The following is a 5,779-nucleotide window of genomic DNA, read 5'->3' on the forward strand; positions in this document are numbered from 1 at the left end:
CATGATATCACTATGTCTCATAAACAGGGATGTTTACCTTGATCACTTAATTAAGGTGATTTTTGATGGGTTTTTCCAATGTAAAGTTACTTTTTAGTCTGCTTGCATTGCTATAAAGGAATACCTAAGACTGGATAATTTATAAAGACAAGAGGTTTACTTTGGCTCACAGTTCTGCAGATTGCACAGGAAGCACAAACCGATATCTGCTCCTGGTGAAGGCCTCAGGAAGCTTTCACTTCTGGTGGAAGGTGAAAGGAGAGCCATTGTGTTACATGACAAGAGAAAGGTAGAGGGGTCACACTCTTAGACACCAGATCTCACATGAATTCAGAATGAGAACTAATTCATTACTGTGAGGAGGGCACCAGGACATTTATGAGGGATCTGTCCCCATGACCCAAACATCTCCCACCAAGCCCCAACTCTAATATTGGGGATCACATTTTAACATGAAATTTGGAGGTAAAAATATTCAAGCTATATAAGTTATTATCTTTCCCTGTGGAGTTAATAAATATATTGGAAGAAATACTTTGAGGGTATGTAAATCCTGATTCTCCTCATACTTTCACCCACTATTTTAGAATCCATTATCTGCAACTAAGTAAACATTCTTTGCTCTCTTTCTTTTTTAACTCCTAGGAAGTTATACATTAGGTTGGTGCAAAAGTAATTGTGGTTATTGCAATTACTTTTAGTTTTGCTCTAGTCGTTGCTTTTGGACTTATATCTTCACTAACACCATTAGTGCTAAGTTTTATTATTTGACTCTTTTATATCTTCTTAATAATTCATTGCCTTGGTAACATTTATCTTTTTCTGTTTATGCTTTCCTCTCATCTAGTATTTTATCTGCATTATTACAACTTTGTCAGAATATATGACATTAATCATCCACCTTCATCTTTACCTTTGTTTTAATTGTATATGTATATTTATATGTTTTATAATGCTCACCATCAGTCTTCAGCCAAAGTATTCTCCATCATCGATGGAATAACATCATCCTGTAGTAGATCCTGTGAGAAAGATTAGTAGTAGATCCTTAGGGAATGGCACAGATTTCTCTAAGTCTTGTATATTAAACACTCTTTTTGTAAAAGAGATGATATTCCAAGGCATCTTGCCTAGATGTAAATTCCTGGGTTCAAACTGTCTTTTACTGAATTTTTAAAAATTGCTGCTCTATTGGTACCTTGTTTTGTATGTTGGTTATAAAAAGTCTGCTGCTTGTTTAATTATTTTGCTTTTATGAATGGTTTGGTCTTTTTGTCTGAAGACCTTGAAGATTTTATCTTTATCTTTGAAATGTAATTGTTTTACTGGGAAATGTCTAGGTAGTTATTATTTCAGGATAACTTTCTCAAGTGTTTGGTAAGCCTTTTCAATGTGTAGTTCTTTTCTGTCTGAAAACTTTTGTTTATAGTTTTAAATATATTTAATGTTTTCACTTTTTTATGACTCCAATCTTATAAATATTATTCATTCTTTGTTGGTTTGTTGGTCTTCAAATTCCACTAATTTCTTTTTAACAATTTTGCATTGTTATGCTATTTTCATTATTTTGGTTATATTTTTCTTTTTCTGCTTTCTTATTTTTTTCAAGATAGGCTTACTTAGTTTATTTGTGTAAAATTTTGTTTTTTGATTTTTAAAAATATTTTTCTCTTAACTGTACATTTCTTTTATTCATTTAAGATGTTGAGTAATTTTACTAAATTCTTATATTAGTGGTGTCTTTTTCTGCCAGACTAGGATAATTCAAGTACAAAAATCAGAGTTAGTTTACCTGTTTATTTGATCATCTGTTGGTTTAGGTGGTCTGGATATGTGGTAGGTCTTTTCAATCTGATATGTGGTTTTTCTTACACTTTAGTCACACAAGACTAAAATTTTCCTTTGTACTTGTTTCTGTCTTTACTACCCAATTGCCAAAAGACACCTTCTCCTTCCTATTTGTCTTTTCATTTCAAATAAATTATGTACTTAGAATCCTGTCCCTTATATCTTACTCATACCTTTAAACTAAAGTTGTGCCATAAACTATGCACCTAGTCCTTTCCACAGCGTCTAATGGATGGAAATGGCACCTTCTCTGAAATCCCTTCTCTGTGGTCTACACTCTGACCTGCTAAAATACTATTTTAGTATTTTAAATTTTTCAGATATAGTGGTTTTAATTTTTCTGGTGGTTGCTCGAACTCTTCCCTAGGAACCTCCTTTGTCTTCGTTGCAGTTTTGCTCAGTTGGCCTTTCCTCAAAGCCTTGTGGAGGTGCAAAGGTGCAGATGGTGCTTCTTAGACCAAAATGCTGGGGTTTCGAATTTTTTATTTCACTTACACCTTCCGGTTTTGGCATTCTCTGTTATCTAGTAATGCCTAGGGTATAATTTTACGTAGAATTTTCATACTTGTGAGGTTATTTCATACTATTTGAGAAGGAATTTTGAGAAGGTGAATTACACACCCACCATTGTCTTAAGCAACCTTAAAAGCCCCTTTTGATAAGTAGACCTTTTATACTGATTCTCACATGCTCAGAATTCTGTCACAAAGTGGAAACTAACATTTCTGGGTCCAGCAACACACTTAATATATCATTAGGAATATTTTATATCTTTCTATAATGTATGATATCTAAAGACAAACTGATGGAAGTGATTAACTCAGGTCATACTAGGTTTCATTGCTCCTTAGACAATATCCTTCCTACGCTTATGTTATCTTACTATACATATACTAAATTCTAAGGTGCTTGTGATCAGTAATATACTATATATTTAAATTTTATAGTATAAAATAATATAGTACTGACAGTAGTAAAAGGATAGAAATTAAAATTGACGTACTTACCTGAAGAAGACTTTCAACAGAGTAGAGTAAGATAATTGGATATGAGTATAAGATAAACGGAATGAGTCCATGACAGAGTACACTTTCTGTGGGCACTTAAACTAAGATAGGAATAGCTATTATTAGGTTTTACAAATAGCTCACTCTAGGTGGAAGGCAGACCACTTCAGTGTCTACCTCTGGGAACCAAAAGACCTAAGATATATGAGGCTTATGGTGTCTAAAGATGTTCATGTAGATTCATAGCTCCAAGTACTATGATTGAAAAGTGGTGCTTCTCCACTAGGGACACCACCAGTAAATACGCGATCCAGATAATTTTACCTCAACCTATATATTTTAACATAACTTCCATTCTATAATCAACCATCCTCTATGTTGTATATCTTCCTTTCTATTAAAGCCTTGTGTATGTACGTGCATATGCATGTGCAGATGAAAGGTTCATAAGCCTTTTCTGACTAAAGCATACATGGTTAAGAACACTGAAATATAATCTCATTACATATTTTTATTTGTAATAGGTAAAAATACCCACCTCTATATTGGTTCACTGAAAAGGTTCTTTAATTATATAATTTCCTACCTCAGAAATAAGATGGGGAGGAGGATGCATTAAAGAGTACAGCTTCTTTTACACCATTGAAAGCATAACATGTATATACATTTTTGTAGACATAAATATAAAAACATATATTAATTTTCCCATATTTGTCATGTTTCTGTTGTTACTCTGTGACACTTTGAAAATATTATCTTTGGCTGAAAAAGAGTTTTTAAAATTATTATTAAAGTCATCAAAGTGGTTTTATTTTAGTATAACCACATTAAAAACTGTTTATTGTTGAAAATGCCCTATTTTTATGAAAACATAAATTTAACTTGCTTTAATTGTATTTTATACATACATGCAAACATAAATCTGTTTACACATAGATATATTGATTTTTGCCAATATAATTAAATATCTACCCCCTAAGCACAAACACATGTATACACATATACTATATATACATGCTTAATTCTATTTTATAAACATTAACTTGCTTTTATACTCATGGTAATTGGCCTTATTATCATTTTTCCAATACAGATAACATTTTCCAACATACAATTTGGTAGGACTGTGTCAACAGGCGTTCTTATAATAATAATACAAAGTAAAAATAACAAGATACTTTTGTAGACTAATATTGATATAACCAAAATAGTTGGTGTCACAAAGGTGAAATGCCTTTCATTGTTAATCATGAGTATCATCATCCTTTATACAAATAATTTAATAATACAGTAATTTATAAGATTAATTATATTGAAAGCATATTTTTGGTACTCATTTTCATTTAGTATTTTGTACTCTTATTTTAGTGTAATGATACATGTTCTTCTAAAGTGGAAAAAACTTGACATAAAAATCCATGGCTCTGCTTCAGATCACTATTTCCCACTTTATATCACCCCTTGTGTTCTACTAAATGTTCCTTTGAAAATAAGGTTAACGTGCTAATATGTTAAAAAAGTACTAAATAATGTAGAGTTCTTTTGGAGAGTCATGCTGCACATAAATCAGTTATAGCTTCTGTAATAATATTAAACATATTCAACTTACATGAAATGTCACCATCTTTAAAAAGACAGTGTTATATGTTAATATGCAAATTGTGAGCAGGATTTCAATGCATTCAAATATTATTTATTAAAGTTATTCACAATGTATGTCATAAAAATTAATGGGAGAACTTAGTTTTTAAAATTCATATACTCTTGAATTCAATAAACACGACTGAAATTGCCTGTGGGGGGAAAAACATATTATTTTATCTTGCATAAAATATGTAAACACTTTTTACATATCTTAGGAGTTGAACCTAGGTATGGACATTTTTAATTCTAAGGAAACATCTTGTGAAATGTATTATTTAAGAAACGTATTAGGGAAAAGAAATAAATATTTTCTTTTAGTGATTTATTTTGCTTACATAGGAAACATAAAATTAAAACAGTGCTATTATGGAAAACTCAGAACAAGAGTTAAATAATGTGAACTTGTAATATGCTTGGCATGAGACCAAGGTCATGATTATTTTCAATACATATTGTTGGATTCGTATCACAGGTAGCACATGTTTGCTTAGTCAGTTTTCTTGGAAATGTCTTGAATTGATAACAAGGAAAACTAGAAAAATCAAATAACAAGTTGTCAGATGAAGGAAACATTCCTGAATTTCACATAGAAGTTTCCATCATGAATATAATTCACATAGAGGTTTCTTTTTTTTTTTTTTGAGACGGAGTCTCGCTCTGTCCCCCAGGTTGGAGTGCAGTGGCGCCATCTCGGCTCACTGCAAGCTCCGCCTCCCGGGTTAACGCCATTCTCCTGCCTCAGCCTCCTGAGTAGGTGGGACTACAGGCGCCCGCCACTGCGCCCGGCTAATTTTTTGTATTTTTAGTAGAGACGGGGTTTCATTGTGGTCTCGATCTCCTGACCTTGTGATCCGCCCGCCTCGGCCTCCCAAAGTGCTGGGATTACAGGCGTGAGCCACCGCGCCCAGCCAGAGGTTTCTAACTTGAATTTGAGATACAGCATAGTGGAGAATGAGGATGTGCCGAGAAAAGGATATATTTTAAGAATGTGAGTCAAGTGATCAATGGCATTTTCATGAAAAAGTTTCAGCAAGCATTAAGAAATTTCAAGACTGTCTAGATAGGCAAAAAAAAAAAAAAAAAAAAAAAAAAAAAAAAAAACCACAAAAAACAAAAAACAAAAAAAACCCTTCTTTTTTTCAGAATAAAATCTATAAGAAAAGTCCAGAAATAAAATGAGTGATAAAGCAAAGTAGTTGACAAACTGGATAACCAAAGCAGTATAAAGAAGACGTCAGTGAGATAGATTGGGTGATTTGCAGATCAAAGTGGAACAAGGA

The sequence above is a fragment of the Macaca fascicularis genome, chromosome 8 (assembly GCF_037993035.2).
Source record: "Macaca fascicularis isolate 582-1 chromosome 8, T2T-MFA8v1.1".
NCBI classification, from domain to species: domain Eukaryota; kingdom Metazoa; phylum Chordata; class Mammalia; order Primates; family Cercopithecidae; genus Macaca; species Macaca fascicularis.